Source organism: Lithobates pipiens, unplaced genomic scaffold (genome assembly GCF_037356315.1).
Source record: "Lithobates pipiens isolate NorthernLeopardFrog02 unplaced genomic scaffold, aLitPip1_a1.2 Scaffold_19, whole genome shotgun sequence".
NCBI classification, from domain to species: domain Eukaryota; kingdom Metazoa; phylum Chordata; class Amphibia; order Anura; family Ranidae; genus Lithobates; species Lithobates pipiens.
The window spans coordinates 279,829,398-279,846,933 of record NW_027507764.1 but is presented as its reverse complement, the minus strand read 5'-3'; the positions used below and the strand labels follow the sequence as shown (position 1 = coordinate 279,846,933).

The 17,536-nt window shown below is 47.5% G+C and overlaps 1 protein-coding gene across 5 annotated transcripts in view; it reads right to left on the bottom strand.

The window, feature by feature from the left end:
- MSANTD3 (Myb/SANT DNA binding domain containing 3) overlaps window positions 1–17,536 on the bottom strand; it is a 1,118,007-nt gene that overhangs the window by 383,098 nt on the left and 717,373 nt on the right. The window lies entirely within an intron of this gene.

The window sequence follows — 17,536 nt, the reverse complement described above, 5'->3', positions numbered from 1 at the left end:
TTTGGGTCTCCTATAAAGGAGGCGTGTGGTGGGGTTTTGGAGATAAGATTAAATTTTTGGTTATACAATTTCCACAATTGGTAAGACTGAGAGACAATTTGATTCAGAGAGTCGATTTTTGGGTTGGGAATTTTGTTTCCCCAAAGTAAACTTGAAAGGGCGAATGGAAGAATTGAATTTTTTTCGAATGTGACCCATGGAACCCTTGGGTTCGGGATATGCCATTGGGCGATTTGGGTTAATCTGGCTGACAGGTAATATAACCAGAAATCAGGGAGGCCCAGTCCTCCCTGTTTTTGGGATCTATATAGAATTAATTTTGAAAGGCGCGGGTGAGAGTCTGACCAAATACATTTATTAATATCGGATTGAAACTTCGTAATCAATGCTTTATTAAGTCTGACAGGGAGCGCTCTAAATAAATATAGAATTTTGGGGAGTAGTGTCATTTTAATTGCTGTTATCCTGCCCAGGAATTAAATTTTATATGATTTCCACATTTTCAAAGTGGCTCTCAGCTTATGTATCAATGGAATGTAATTTTTAGTCCCTAAATCTAGAAAAGTAGGGGTAAGGTGAATACCTAGGTAGGGGAGAGAATCTAAAGAATAGGAAAAATTGAAAGAGGTACGTAGGGATTCCAGGTTTGAGGTTGGTATATTTATCGGCATACCCAACGATTTAGAAACGTTTACCGTTAAGCCTGATAGAGATGAGAAAATATTAAGCGTTTGTAATAGGTTGGGTAATGCTTCATGAGGTTGAGAGAGGAAAATTAACATATCGTCTGCAGACATGCTTAATTTATATGAATTATTTGTTGTGGAGTAGCCCTTAATGCCGTCATGAAGAAGGATAGATGTAGCTAATGGTTCAATCGCTAGTGCGAATAATAGTGGGGAAAGGGGACATCCCTGCCGTGTTCCTCTACTAATTTTGAAAAAATCTGAATTGCAACCTGGAATTCTAATTCTCGTGGAGGGATTGTGATAGAGTGCATGAAAAGCATGCACAAATGCTCCATCAAAGCCATATCTTTGAAGGATAAGATCTAAAAATTTCCAGGAGACACTGTCAAATGCCTTATTAATATCCAGGCTCAGCATTAAAAGGGGTTTAGAGCGTAAGTTTGCATCCTGTATAATGTTAGTGACTAGTCTGATGTTATCAGTAATTTGTCTTCCCGGGATAAAGCCAGATTGAAAAGGGGAGATAAGTGTGGGGATAATTGAGATAAGTCTATTGGCCAGGAGTCTACTGAAAATCTTCAGATCGTTGTTTATAACAGAGATTGGTCTGTAGTTTTGTGGTAGTGTGTGATCTTTATTAGGTTTTGGGATGAGAGACATATTGGCCAATAACATTTCCTCTGGGAATTGTTCCCCTTTTAGGATCTTATTGAATACTTTCATGAGGTGGGGAATTAGAAGTTGTTGATATTGTTTGTAGTATAGCGATGTAAAACCGTCAGGGCCTGGAGCTGAGTTTTTTTAATTCTTCTTCAGAACATGGAGAATTCAGAGTATCCTTTTGGTTTTGATTCAATTGAGGGAAAGGGATATTATTCAGCCAGGAAAGTGAGGAGGGAGGGAGTGGGAGATTAGGTGATGAGAGGAGATCAGAGTAAAATTTTTTAAATATTGAGAGTATCTCCTGAGGATGTGTGACCAACTGATTTGTGTTATTCTTAAGCTTGTATATATGGGTAGGTTTTATAGATTGATTAAGTTTACGGGCAAACATTGTAGAGTAGGAATTACTGGATTGTAGGAATTTGGCTTTTGACCAACGAAGGGCTTTCTCTGCTTTGAACGTTAGCAGAGCGTCCAATTCATTACGTTTAGTTGTAATTTGTTTGAAGATATCAGGGTCGTGTGTGTGTTTATGGTCTTTGTATAGATTATGAAGGTCTTTGGTGAGGGAGTGAATTTTTTCTAACCTAGCCCTATTACATTGTGCCGCTCTTTTAATAAAATGGCCTCTTATTACGGCTTTATGTGCTAAACATGTTGTGGAGGGGGAGATATCCGGGGTGACATTGGCTGAGAAATATTCTCTAATTTCCGAAGCCAGGTCTAGTTGATGAGCTGGGTCTGATAGTAAGGAGTCATTCAATCTCCATGAATACGGAGTAGGGGCAAGGCCTATAAATTTGGTGTTAAGGGAGATAATGTGGTGGTCTGACCAAGAGCATGGGTGTATTTCAGCATTCAGTGTGTTGGCTAGTATTATCGGGGTGCAAAAAATAAAATCTAAACGGGAATATGAATCATGTGGGTGTGAGTAAAATGTATAATCCCTTGCACCTATATTCAACGCTCTCCAAGAATCAATCAATTGTAGGTCATTAATATGGGAAGTGGTGGTTTTAGAGAATGTTCTGGAGTGTTGATTCTGTTTACTTCTGTCAAGGTGTGGATGAGGAACTGAGTTAAAGTCTCCTCCTAAAATAATGTGAGGAGAGTGATATTGTTGTAATATATTAAAAAATTGTGTGAAAAAAGTGTTTTGTGCGTCATTCGGAGCGTATAAATTTGCAATTGTAATATTTCTGCCAGTCAACAAACCTTTGACAATAATAAACCTACTTTCTTGATCTTTATAGACCTGATGGACTTCTAAGGGGAAAGAATGATGAAAGAATATCGCAACACCTCTGGTTTTTGAGTTATAGGTGGTAGTAGGTGGGATGAGTGTCAGTCATAAAGTGTGTTTCTTGCAGCATTACAATTTTTGCATTCAACCTTTTATAATGCAAAAAGGGTGGGAGAAAATCATGGCGTCATAGGGTGAAGAGCCACATGAAACCTTTTTTTATTTTATTTTTTATTTTTTTCCCTTATTTCTTTATATATATTGAATGTTTTTCTTTTCTTATTTTTTGGGTTTCTCTATATCAAAAAAAACTTAACCTGTGCAAAGCAGAATAGTTGGTAGTAATGTATCAGCCAACTGGGAGAGCATCAATTCTCAGCTCATAGAGTTATGTGGAATGTAAATAAAAATGGGGAGGATGAGAATATTACCATGTTATATCTAGAGGGTCAATGTTTAATCTCACATGTGAATATTCTTCATAGAGGCTTAGGAATTCTCCTAAAAAAAAAAAAAAAAAAAGGAGAAAGGGAGGGGCACTTTAAAGGCGTACGCATCACATGAGAATAAGACAGGTGGTACTCTGTATACAATGGTTAAACTTATATGGTTAGTTGCTGGAGCATGACTTTTAAGAATTCAGAAAAATAAAATTTAGGATTATTATTCTCGCAATACCATCTGTAGGAGACTGATGATCAGTGTGATGTAGTCAGAGTATATATAAGTGGATAAAAAAAAAAATGAAAAAAGGGTGTAATACCAGTTCCCAGTCTGTAGATGTCATTGTTTCCTTCTAAATATGTGAACCGAAATGGTAACTGCAAACTTAATGTAGAGGAACCTTCTAAACATGGAGATCCATAGGAATCCCCGTAAGCTTAAAGTTTGAACCGAGCAAAAAGAAAAAGAAAAAAAAGAAAAGAAAAGAGTCAGTCTCTATTAAGCATGAGGATATCATTGAATCAACAGAACATCCAGACAGTCTAGTTTTGATTGAAATTCAGGATTCCAGCCTCATGTCTAAATCTGCGTCTGTCTGATCTTGATGCTGGGGTGTTCCAGATTGGAGCTGGGCGAGGTAAAGATGGGATGCGAGGGAGATTGCCTGCGTCCATCAGCCCAAGTTTAATCAGGATATCCTGACCTTCAGGAACAGTGGTAGCAATGTAGGTTGTTCCATTGTGGGGAACGATCAGCTTAAAGGGGAAATCCCATCGGTATCTGATTCTTGCTGTGGATAACATTGTGGTGATTTCTTTCATTTTCCTGAGTCTATCCAGTGTTGCTTGTGAGATGTCAGGGTAAATCTGTAGTTATACACTGTCCAGGACTATGTTTCTCAGACCCCTGGCCGCCCTCATGATTTCCTCTTTAATCAGAAAATCTTTCATGCAGAGCACAATGTCTCTAGGGGGTTTGTCTGGGGGAGGTTTAGCTCTTAAGACACGGTGAATGCGATCACACAGAAATGCTTGGACATTTTGATCAGGCAGCAGGGAGTGAAAGAGCTTGTTAGCATATACTGATAAATCTGTAATGGACTCTGGGACCCCTCTGATCCTGAGGTTGGATCTCCTATTCCTGTTGTCTAAATCTTCGACATGCTCTTGTAACTGTGTGAAGGCAGATGTAAGTGACTCATGCTCTCTAGATAAGTCATTAAAAGCAATGGACAGTTCATCATGCTTGTTTTCTAGCAGGTCAGTTCTTGTCCCTAGTGCTGCAAATCTCCTGTGATAATGTGTTAGTGGACTTCTGAATCTCTGTTTGAAATTTATTTAGCAGCTTAGAGCACATGGCTTCTAGACTAACATCCAAGTCTGCTTTAGTCAGAGGAGAGTACTCACAGTTTTCTGAGGCAGATGATTCAAGCTGTGGCAGAGGTTGTGGTTGAGCAGGGAAGGGTGAGGAAAAGGAGGGCAGTGTGCCAGCACCATTTTTAGACATCCTGATGCGCTCTTGTGATCTCAGGCAGTAAAGAGTGAGATTTCCTTGCTTTGGGCTGCTCCTTCTTCCCTTTTTCTTGGCGTTCGGCATGCACAGGTGATTACTTATCGGGATGAAATGAATTCAGCTGATTGCAGGTGATAATAGCCCCGTTTTTGTGGCTTTCAGCTCCCTGTGAGCAGGAGCTCTTTTCAGAAGCTGCTGCTCCGTCCCATGCTGCACATGCGCCCCCGAATAAACAGGACCTTTAAGACTACTTTGAAACCAGGAGCTAAGATCTGCTTACTGGGGATTCTAGAGGAGGGTAGAGTTCCCTCCCCAACAAGGACGTCTATATTAAGGTGCCTGCATCAGGCTAGGCAGCTAATAGCAATAAATTGGCAAGCGAAAAACCCCCCTGTACTAGAATCATGGGCAAATGCAATCAATTCCACAATTTGGTGTGAACGAGCAATGTTTATAAAGCAAAATAACTTAAAGAAATTTAGGGCTCTATGGAACCCCTGGTTGAGCTACATAGGATACCCCCTGAGCGGGGTTGCCGAGAGATAGATTCAGTGTTCGTTAGCCTGACCTGTGGTTGCGAGGGTGGGGGGGGTCTTTTCTCTCTTGCACCCCTCTAGGTGCACCGCCTCTTAGTTGTATTGCCCCTCTCCCTTTCTCTCGGCCCCAATGGCGCCCACCATTTTCCAAACAACCAGCCACGATTGAGGTGGCGGGGGTTAGCAGAGTGTGTTCGAAGTGGGGGGGTGGGTTGGGTGGGGGGTTGGGGGATAGTTATTTAGGTAACCCGGTGGTAATCTGAGTGTTGCACATGGCTTTGTTTTTACTATATATGTATGAGATGATGGTTTTTGTGAACCGTGAAAGCCACTGTATTTTTGTGTATAAAAAATTAATAAAGAGAAACTAGTTAAAAAAGAAATAACGGTTGCGGACGTAACACCACCTTATCCCTATGGATGACCAGGTAAGGCGACTTGCAGGACAGGGCTGCCAATTCCAAAACCCTCCTGGCCGATGTGGTGGCCACTAGGAAAACCACTTTCTGTGAAAGGGTCAACCAGGTAATCTCCCTGATATTCTCAAACGGCGGCTTCTAAAGCGCAAACACCAGGTTCAAATCCAACTGAGGTAATTGTGGACACACCGGAGGGACATGTCGTACCCCCTGAACAAAGGTACTCACTAATGAATGAGACGCCAGAGGTCGCTGAAAAAAAAAAAAAAGACAGCCAGAGCTGAAATTTTTCCTTTAATGGTGCTCAATGCCAACTTCTGATCTATACCTCGCTGAAGAAACAGCAGGACCCTGGATATAGCAAAGGAGCGCGGATGCCACCCTTTCTCCTCACACATGGAGATATAGGCCTTCCATGTACGATGATATATCTTCCGTGAAGATTTCCACGCCCTCGACATAGTCGGGATCACAGAGTCCGACAGACCCCGGTTCCTCAGCACCTGGCTCTCAATAGCCATGCCGTTAAAGCCAGCGATGGTAAAGCAGGGTGAAAGATTGGACCTTGCAACAGGAGGTCCTCTCGCAGTGGCAGTCGTCAGGGAGCGTCTGCCACCAGATGCACCAGGTCTGCGTACCAGGGCCACTGAGGTCAATCCAGGGCCACCAGGATTACTGGGATCCCCTTGGCTTCCACTCTACACAGCAGACGTGGCAACAGTTTTAGCGGAGGAAAGGCGTAGATCAGCTAGTACTGATCCCACGGAGCCAGCAGTGTGTCTGACACGTCTGCCCACGGATCTCTTGTCCTGGACACGAAGCTCGGCACCTTCAGATTGAGGCGGGAGGCCAATAGATCCACATCTGGTGTGCCCCATTTCAGGCACAACAGCCTGAATATCTCCGGATACAATGCCCATTCTTCTGGGTCCAACATCTGTCAACTCAGATAGTCCGCCTGCCAATTTTCCACCCCCAGGATGTAAATGGTTGACAGGGCCGGAACGTGTTGCTCTGCCCACCGAAGTATGTGAGCGACCTCCCGAGCAGCGGCTGAGCTTCTTGTTCCCCCTCGGTGATTTATGTATTCCACCGCCGTGGCGTTGTCTGACTGTATCCTGGTTGGACGCCCTTGAAGACACATCGACCAAGTGTGGAGACACAGCCTGATCGCTCCCAACTCGAGCAGATTGATCGGCAACTTGGATTCTTCTGTCAACCAGAGGCCCTGAGCCTCTGGTTGACAGAATCACCAGGGACCTCAACCACCAGATCAGAGAGACCCTGACTGGCTGGCTCACCTGGATCTGCCAATCCAGGGACAACGGAGATTTGTCCCATTTTGTCAAAATCTCCTTCTGCAGAACTCTGGTGTGGAACTGGGCATAAGGTACTGCCTCGAAAGAGGCTATCATGGGCCCCAGTACTTGCATGCAAAGGCGAGCGACGACCACTTGCGGTTCATCAGTAGTTTGACCGCAGGTCTGAGAGTCTGAAATTTGTCTGAGGGGAGAAAAACCCTCGCTTCCCTGGAGTCCAATAGTAAATAGTAATAGTAAATCTAGGTACTCCAGACGCTGGGTCGGTACAATCACCGACTTCTTTAGGTTCAACAGCCACCCAAATTCTTGCAGAGTCTGCATGGTGATTGCCATATGCTCCTCTAATTCTGAGGCGGAAGATGCTCTCAGGAGGAGAGAGTCTAGGTAACCCCCGAAAGCTATTCCGCATGGTCGCAGCAACGCCAATACGGGAGCCAGTACTTTGGTAAAGACTCGGGGGGCTGATGCCGGGCCAAAGGGATGAGCCACAAATTGGTAGTGGGCTTCCCTGACTGCCAAACGCAGAAATTTTTGATGCCGAAGGCCTATGGGAATGTGCAGGTATGCATCCTGGATGTCCAAGGATGCCAGGGAGTCCCCTTGATGGAGTGCAGCGACTAATGAGCGAACTGATTCCATTCTGAACCTCTGCACATTCACAAAGTGATTGAGGGCTTTCAAGTCCAAGATTGTGGTTCCTAAGAAGGAAGGGGTACTTCCAAACAGATTTGAGTAGAACCCCTGGAAGTGTTTTGAGTCCGGAACTGGTACAATCACCCCTTGAGTCAGCAAATCCCTCACTGCAACAGGGCCTCCCGGCGAACCAGGGATGCGGGTATGCTGGTGGGGAAGAATCTGTTTGGCGGCCAAGAGAGAAACTATCTTGTAGCCTATGGAAATCAGGTCGCAGACCCATTGGTCGGATAACCGGGAGGTCCACCGGGCTGCAAACTCCTGAAGGTGACCCCCCACCCGAGAAGTGGTACTTTTGTTCGCAGGCTTGTTAGGCTTGTTAGGCTTGCTGTTCCAGGGATGCTTTTGACCGTGGACGTCCTGTTGGGCTGGGAACGTTTTGTTGAAGCACCGGGCGGACGAAAAAGCTGCTTGTGAGCGGAAAAAGAGCGCCCTTGCCTGCGGCGTGGCTCCTTAGCCTTCCTGGCCTGTGGGAGTAGTGTACTCTTACCACCCGTGGCATTTTTGATAATGTCATCCAATGAAGCTCCAAAGAGCCGGTCGCCAAGGGAAGATCCGTCAGGGCTTTCTTTGATGCCTGGTCAGTAGACCAGCATTTTAGACAAATCAGACGCCTCAGCACGACAGCTGACACTGAAGCCCTGGATAACAGAGGGAGAGTATCCAGGGCCGCGTCAAACGTACTTAAGGCCTTTCACTAGTTGGTCTCCCAGTTCCACGCAGACTGGAGAGGCCTGCTGCTCTCCCAATTCATGGTGCAAAAGTTTTGCCCACTCAGTCAGTGTCTGCAACACCAGTGCAGATGCCAGTACAGAGCGCACGGCCGGCCCCACAACCATAAACAAGGAACGAGCCATCGCCTCAGCCTTCCTGTCCATGGGATCCTTGAATGCAGGAGTCCCCTCAACCGGGTGGGGGGGGTCCACGACTGGAGGAGCCGACCATTTCTTGAGAAGGCTTTCCTCAAAGGGGTAACGCACCGCCATGTTTTTGGGGACCAAAAAGGTCCTTTGCGGCCGACCCCATTCCCTGTAGATGAACTTGTCAAAATAAGTCCGATATGGGAACACCTTAGGTGAACGTGCTGGCTTGCGGGACCCAAAAAGGATTGATACATCAGCAGAGGGATCCGCTGGCTCCTGGATCTTCAGGGTATCATGCACAGCTGTGATAAGTGCTCCAACAAGCACTTTGTCGTGCCCCGACCCAGACGGGGAATCATCCTCACTGTCCGAACGGTCCTGGTCAGCCTCGTCTGACAGGCCCTGCTGCGGCTCGTGACCCCTGCTCTGACCTGAGTCTGCCTCAGAGCTTTCCCCAGTGGATGGGGTGAGGGGCCTTTTGTGCGCACCTTTCCTTCCATGCACCGTCTCTATTTTTGCAACAAAGGAATTAAGGACCGCTGTCAGGCTGTCCATGGGCACAGTTCTATCCGCTGGTGACCCGGTTGCAATAGCCTGGATTTCGGGGGAATAAACACCAGTTGCTGAAGCCATGCTGACCCTAACCTGTCTGCCACCTGTAAGGGAACTTAGGATAGTGAAGGTCCCACCCTCCTGCTGCCACCTGGGGGGGGGTTCCTAGCGCCAGACTCACCACCCTGGGGCATTCTGTGATTGTTACTAGCCATGGCTGTAGTCCCCAGGAGGTTACCCAGTTGCAGAGTGAAGAAACGTGTCGGGAGCAGCTGTAGAAAATAGCGGTGAAACGATCTGCAGAGCCTGCACCAGCATTCAGGAAAAGGCAATCCACCGCCCTGTATACACCGTGGACACAGGAACAAGCATGTGAGAGAACATGTGAAGCTGCCACAAGAGAACTGCAAGAGCGCTCGGGCTTCAAAAAAATGGCCGCCAATGCAACTAATAGGACAATCCCATAGAAAATGGCCACTGAGGCTCACAAGGGGAACCTGCTTTGCCCACAGTCAAAATGGCCACCAGACAGCGCCATGAGGCGACAGAAAAATCATAGAACAGCGCTGCCTTCAACCAGCAAGAAAACCTTCACAGGCACCTTTTGGGACCCCCCCCAAACCAGGACCATCACCAGCCGTACAGACCCCCCCATAGGTGAGAGACCCAGCAAACCACACACACACACACACACACACACACACACACACACACACCGCCCGCAGCACATGCAGCCGCCTCTCTGGAGGGGGGGGAAGGAGGGGAGATAGGGACGTGGGAGAGAAGAGAAGGAGGTGAGGTGGCCCTCGAATCGACCTCCCAGGGAATGTCCAGCTTCGCAGCCCCCCGAGGGAGGGAGAGCCGTACTTACCAGTCCTGAAGAGCTGGGAGACATTCCATCACAGACCCGCTCTTGCGCAGTTACAGGATGGCTGCTGGCCTGATATACTGTGATCCAGACATCCGTAGCCTGGTCATATGTATACCCCGTAGCATTGAAGCTCACCAACCACCTCTGGAGCTGAGGTATGTTGTGGCCTGCCGAGCCTTAGCTGCGACGTGCACACACTTGATAGCCGGACTGGGGGGACTACAAGGATAACGCAACCAGCCTGTCTCCCAGCTGGCAGTTGATGATAAAAGATCCTGGGATCTTCTATCTTGTGCAAAAAACATAAATCCTGCATCAAAAAAATGGACCAAAAGGCCCACAGGGTTCCTAGATCATTCTCCTACACTATGCAAAATAAAACTGAGTCTGCTGGGGCAGCAGGGAGGGTTGTTAGCACAGGGTCCGCCCCCTGGGCAGAATTGATAATTCTGTGTATTGTACTACAATTTTTCCTAGTTCTCCTAGTGACAGGCTAACAACCCCATTTAGTTACAGAGAGGAGCTGTTTCAGTGGGTGAATACAAGAGAAATATATCATTTGGAGTATTTAAAGTACAGTGGAGAAATAGGTGAAATGGGGTGTGTAAAGAGATGGAAAGATTAGGAAAAATACCAACAAACATCGAGATATGTTGAAAGGATGCCAGAAACATAACAGGATTACGGGCCGAATAGGCAGGACACTAGATAAATGGAGAGACCTAGGGAGGGTGAGCTAATATTTTGTAAATACAGGTATAATGTGAAAAGTATCTGTAGACTAAAGTGCAAAAAAAAAAAGTCTACACATATACGTGAGAGATAACTGCTACAATGATGTTGAAACGAGTACGGACTACGATGAGTCGTAGAGTTGATTTAAGTCTCCCCGAAAGTGTTCACGGTTGTGGCAGAAAAAAAATCAATAAAAAAAAAAAAAATCGGCACGCTCAATTTCTTTATAAACATTTTTCGGCACACTGTGCTCAAAAGGTTACCTACCCCTGGTTTAGTCCTTTGTTTACATGTTAAAGACCACATACAAACAGTCAGCTGCTGCCCTCTAATGGATATGGGTAGGTCTGCACGTCATACAATTAAGCTCTTATAATCTATATATGAATGTGCCATTATATAAACCATCTTTCCTGACAGACTCCATGGCAGCCTACGTGTGGGTTTAGTCCCGCCTCCATTACCCTATAGGACGACACTCCCATAAATCTTTGCTCCCTGCCACAGGCCGTGTTCTTTTTTTGTCCTCCTCCATAGGACCTAACATGTGTCTTTTTACCCTGAAGACTTACTATTTCTGCGATACGGACCGGCCGTGCGACTTGGAAGATGCAAATTTCCAATAAGCTCTAGCTACTAGCGGAGTATGGAAAAGGGGCATATGGAAGAGGCGCTGAAGAGGTGTATGCCTGGTCACTGACAGGTGAAACCGCGTTTTAAGTCGTGAGCCTTGCTACTAGCAGGTGACTGTTCGCCCCCAACTTCCCCCCCCTCCTCCTCTCAGAAGTCCGGCATGTGTGGGGACCTACCTCGGCTGGTGTCCGTCTACTGGAGTGGTGAGCCGTTTTCTTTCCATGGCAGCCTTTATTTGTCTTGTTGTCTGCTTTCTTTTTTGCAGTGTCCCCCTGTTTTTCGTGTCCCCATACAGCGCCGCGCGGTGTATCTGGCTTGGGCGGCTTGTTTCCGTGCGTTCCAGCTGCCCAGTTACTTCCTCATTCGCCGCTCGGTCGTTCTGCGCATGCGCGAGACCGGAGCGAGGACGAGGCTTGGTTCGCGCATGCGCGATGCGGGCTTCGCGCATGCGCACTAGCGTTTTAGTGACGAAAATTGTGACGTCATTTTGGCGGCGAATTTAAAAACGGAAAACAGCTTGTAGTATCCCTGGGATGTTTGTGAAGCCTGCAGCACCATTCCTGAGCTCTGATTCTTCAGTTTTAGGTATGTGTCTTTAGGGGATCAGTTTTTTCTCTGCCTCCTTAAGCTGTTTTCTGTATTTAAATTAGGCTGTTTTTTCTCCAGCCCTGATGAATCCTTTGGATGCCTCACCGCCTGCTAGTGGCCAGCCCTCTCGGAGAAGGTACTTCTTTGGGGTTACCTGCCGGGGGGGGGGGGGGAAGCAGTGGACCATTAGGGAATGTTCCACTAACACTGCTGGTTTTGTTCTACAGCCCTTCTAGGTCTACTCAACGATGAAGTTCTCACCGAGGAAGCGACTCGTCTAAGTCCCACCGCCGGCATTCCTCTTCCAGGTCCAGACGACGTGATTCTCCTGCGAGAACCAGTCTCCGTAGCCGGGAATCTTCCCGCCCTTCAACAGCTGGCCCAAGTCACGTAGCTGAAGGTGTATGCTGGGGGTGCAAGACGCAGGTTCCTGCTGACAAGTCCCTTTGTGACGCCTGTTATGTTAAAGCAACGGGTGAAAGGAGTGACTCTGACCAACAGCTAAGGTCTATGGTGGAAAGATTGGTTAAAGACAGTCTTAAGAAGTTTGAAGCCCCCCAGTTGTCTCCCATAGAGTCTCCAAGGTCTCCGGGGAGGGATGCTCAGGCACAGGACACTTGGGATTCCTCGTTGCCTAGCCATCCATCTGCTGTCCTCTCAGAGAGTGAATCTGAGGAGGAAGAGTCTGGTTCAGGTTTTGACTTTGCCCTGCTCCCTCCCTTGGTCAAAGCCGTTAAGGAAACATTGAGCTGGGAAGAGCCGGTAGTGGCCCCGGCAAAACAAAGAAAATTTTTCAAACAATTGAAGAAAGAGAGTATTAGCTTCCCCTTCCTCTCAGAACTGGGAGAAGTGATCTCAGATGAGTGGAGTAAGGTAGAGAAAAAGAATTCTCTTCTATCTAAGATTCAGAGACTTTATCCTTTCAAGGAAGAAGAGGTTAAGAACTTGGAGTCTCCCCCTCTAGTGGACGCAGCAGTAATGCGATTGGGCAGACATGTGACCCTTCCCCTTGAAGACACGGTCTCTTTTAAGGACGCTTTGGATAGGAGAATTGATTCTGACCTAAAGCGGATCTATCTATAGGCTGGCATGGCCTGTAAGCCGGCTCTGGCCTTAGCGGCTCTGTCTAGAGCAATGGAGGTTTGGTCCAATAACGTTGATGATTCACTCAGGAATGTTTCTGAAGATCTGGCCAGGAGTTCTCCCATTCAGGAAATGAGACTGGCCTCAGCTTTCCTGGGGGAGGCCTCGATAGACATTATCCATCTGGTGGCTCGAGTTATGCTCTCATCTGTAACTGCCAAGCATGCCCTTTGGCTCCGTCCTTGGTTGGCCGATCCCGCTTCTAAGCAGGTCTGGTGCCGTATTCCTTTTGATGGTTCCTTCCTTTTCGGCAATAAGCTGGATAGTGCCATAACTCGAGCCACTGGGGGAAAGTCGGGGTTTCTCCCCCAGGATAGACGCCTGCAGAATCAAAGAAGATCGTTCCCTAGGAAGCAGGTTCAAGATCGTGCTAGGGAGGCACGCACTTACAGGCCTGGACGGGAATTTTCCAGATCTTGGAGGTCCAGACAGACATCTCTCAAGAAGTCTGCGAAAAGCAGTTCAATGGGGGAGAAGGAGCCGACTAAGTCCTTTTGAGATCAAGCCCGTCCAGGCGGTCCGGGTAGGAGCACGTTTGTTCCACTTTCGGCACGTTTGGGCGGCCTTGATCCAGGATTTTTGGACCGTCAGGACGGTTTCATCCGGACACACGTGGACGTTCAGCAGTGTACCCAAACTCAAGTGTGTTCCCACATCCATTCCAAAGTCGGAAGAAAAAAAGACAAATTCTTCTAACTTACATAAAATCTTTGTTGGATCAAGGCTCCGCTATTCCTGTTCCAGATGTCCAGCGCGGCGGGGGAATGTATTCACCTCTTTTCCTGGTCCAGAAGAAGAACAGTACATGGAGGCCCGTAATAGACCTGACGCATCTAAATCACTACATAAAAAAGGAAAAGTTCAAAATGGAAACGCTGTCCACGATTCAACAATCAGTGCAGCCAGGGGACTGGCTTGTCTCAATAGACCTCAAAGACGCCTATTTTCACGTCCCGGTGGCCACAGAGTTCCAACAGTTTCTTCGTTTTTCCATTGGCCAGCTTCATTTACAGTTTACTTGCCTTCCTGTCGGTCTGTCAACCTCCCCTCGCACTTTCTCGAAGGTCCTTCTGGCAGTTGTAGCCTTGTTGAGAATCAGAAAGATCCGGATTCATCATTATCTAGACGATCTGCTTCTTCTCGCTCAGGACAAGGATTGTCTCTTGAGCCACAGGGATCAAGTCATTGCAACCCTCAAAGAATTCGGGTGGCTCCTGAATTTAGAGAAGAGCCAGTTGGTTCCTACACAGTCTCTCCTGTTCCTCGGTGCCCTGTTCAACACGGCAAAAGGTACCATCTCTCTGCCCGAGGAGAAGATTGCAGTAGTACGGGACAGGATCCACCTAGCTCTCTCCTCTTCTCATCTCAGTGCTCTTCATTGCCTAAAGATCATAGGCACCATGGTATCTACGATACCGATGGTGAAGTGGGCACAATGGAGGATGCGCCCCTTTCAGGTGGGGTTTCTCCGTCAATGGTCGGGAGAGAAGGCCCAGTCCATCGAAGTTACTCAGACCATGAGAGGTTCCCTCCTTTGGTGGCTTCGTCGGGAGAATCTACTGAATTGTCATTCTCTTCTGCCAATCAAATGGATCTCAGTAACGTCAGATGCCAGCAACAAGGGCTGGGGGGCACATTGTCTTTCGGAAGTGGCTCAGGGCATTTGGGACTTTCCCTCTCGGGGAATAGTGTCGAATGTGTTGGAACTACGAGCAGCCTTCCTAGCGCTGTTGGCATTTCCACATCTGATAGTGGGTGCATCTGTAGTCCTCAGGCTGGACAATACGACTGCGGTCGCTTACGTGAGGAAGCAAGGGGGCACCAGAAGTCGGTCTTTGCTGAAGGAAGTGGATCCAATAATGCGTTGGGCCCAAAGGAACCTGTCCAACCTAACAGCAGCCTATGTACCCGGAGTCCTCAATGTCCAGGCGGACTTTCTATCACGAGTCCACTTGAACAACAACGAATGGACCCTTCACGAAGAGGTGTTTCAGTGGGTTCTATCCCTGGGGATGTCTCCAGAAGTGGACCTATTCGCCTCTCATTTCAACAAGAAGCTAACAAGGTTCTATTCAAGGTTCAAGGATCCGCAGGCCTACGGGATAGATGCCCTAACAGAGCAGTGGCGATTCCACAAGGCATATGCCTTTCCTCCAACGCCAATCATCTTCCAATTCCTGAAGAGACTCAGATGGGAAGGAGTAGAAGTATTGGCAATAATCCCGTACTGGCCCAACAGGCCCTGGTTTCCTCTCCTATCCCTCCTCAGCTTTCGGGACCCGGTTCCTCTTCCATCCAGACGGGACCTTCTCTCCCAAGGGTCGGTTCTCCATCCATGTCTGGCTCACCTTCGGCTGAAGGTCTGGTTCTTGAGAGGGGAAGGCTGGAAGCTCTAGGGTGTCCTAAGGAAGCCATTCCCACTCTCCTAAGTGCAAGGAGAAGAAGCACTAATAAGGTGTATGAACGAATCTGGGCCAAGTTCGTTTCTTATGTGTCCTCCAGAACCAGTTCCTATGTTTCACCCACAGTTCAAGATGTGTTGGGGTTCCTGCAATCAGGCTTGGACTTACCTTTATCAGTTAGCTCCCTTCGGGTTCAAGTTTCGGCTATTTCTGCTTTTACAGGGGTTCAGTGGGCCAGGCATGCCCTTATCCAGCAGTTTTTCAAGGGTGCAATAAGATTGAGACCCCAAAGAAAACCCAGATTCCCTAAATGGGATCTGCCTCTAGTCCTGGACTTCTTTTCTCTGCTCAGTAAGGATCTCTCCATCCGAGAACTCACCTTGAAAACCGCGTTCCTGGTGGCAGTCACCTCAGCGAAACGAGTGTCAGAAATTCAAGCTCTGGGAGTCAAGGAGCCTTTTCTAACCTTTTTTCCGGACAGAGTGGTCCTAGTTCCAATGTTGGGGTCAAACCCTAAGGTCACTTCGGTTTTTCATGATAATCAGCAAATCTCTCTACCCTTATTCAGATCCTCGGATTCCTCGGAAATTCATCCTCTTGACGTTGGACGCTCATTAAAGCTCTACTTGGAAGCTACAGCTCCGTTCCGGCAGTCGGGCTTCCTGTTCGTTCTGTTCTGTGGAAAGAACAAGGGCACTAGAGCATCAGTCAGGGCAATTGCAGCATGGATAGTTCAAGCAATCCAGTGGGCATACAGAGAAAAGGGCTTGGCTCCTCCTCAGGCGGTGATGGCACATTCGACCAGAAGTCTTTCTACCTCATGGGCAGCTTCTCGCCATGTGGCTCCTGACGTGATATGCAGGGCGGCCTCGTGGTCTTCCATTCACACCTTTATGTCTCATTATTGTGTTGAGCCAGCGGCTTTATCCTCAGTTTATTTTGGAGTTAAAGTTTTGTCAGTTAACGGTGTCAAATAAATCTTTGTTAAGCAGCATTTTTGCCCACCCGGGTGTGTCTTGGCGAGTTATTTCCCACACGTAGGCTGCCATGGAGTCTGTCAGGAAAACGGAAAATTTATGTCAAATACTTACCGTAATTTTCCTTTCCTGATGGACTCCATGGCAGCAGGAGTTCCCTCCCAAATGGCTGGAGTAGGATAGTTACCGAACACGGCCTGTGGCAGGGAGCAAAGATTTATGGGAGTGTCGTCCTATAGGGTAATGGAGGTGGGACTAAACCCACACGTAGGCTGCCATGGAGTCCATCAGGAAAGGAAAATTACGGTAAGTATTTGACATAAATTTTCAGTTTTTCACTTGTTTTCCTGAAATTACTGATTTGTCTGTGTGATTCATAAACGTGGATATTGTCTAGGTTGGCAGTCATAGTGATCCCTTGTTAATGTGCTGAACCAGTATAGAGACATGTTTGTATGCTCTTGTGGCTGGAATTTTATTTTTTCCCCCGCTCCATGGTTTCCCTGATTGGTTGACTGAGCTGGCCTTCCACTTCGTTGAGAGGGACAAGGTTTGACATGTCTTTCTGTTTCCGCCGGCGGGTGATTGGCCCATAGCAAGGTAGGTGGTGTGTCGCCCCTGTGATGTGCCAATTTGCCACACAGGGGGTGACACAGAAGCCGTGTCACGGCCCACTCCCTATGACGCAGTGTCCGCACCAACTTAGTTTCTCCCCATCTGGACACATTAAATCGGCAACTTTGCATGCCATTGGAGAGACTCCACTTCCTGCCCTATATAGGTCTCCTGACTATGTAACAACTTTGGCATAAGACTGTCACTAAGGGACCCCTGGCTGGCCATCCCGCACCACATTCCTCATAGCATACTCCATCTCACATGTGGCTATGTATTGAACATCAGTAATTCGGAGGGAGAAGGCGGAGCCGAGCGGTAATGCTGGCTTAGAGCTCCATTCTCAGCAGGACAACAGAGCCATATAACGGCAGAGGTAACTTGACCCTCCGCACCAAACGGTAGATAAATATCCATACCTTACATAGGTGACATTCGGGGGGGGGGGGGGGTCAGAGGAGACTCAGGAGGCAGAAAATTAACAAGAAAGCGCCGCCTCACACATACAGCAGTATGGCACTGAAACCCTCCCCCTCTGAGGGGAGACACAGTGAGGAGAACAAACAGACAGCCCCTTCTGCTGCTTTACATAAAGATATTCTCTCATTAAAGGCACATAGTCTCTCTAACCAAATA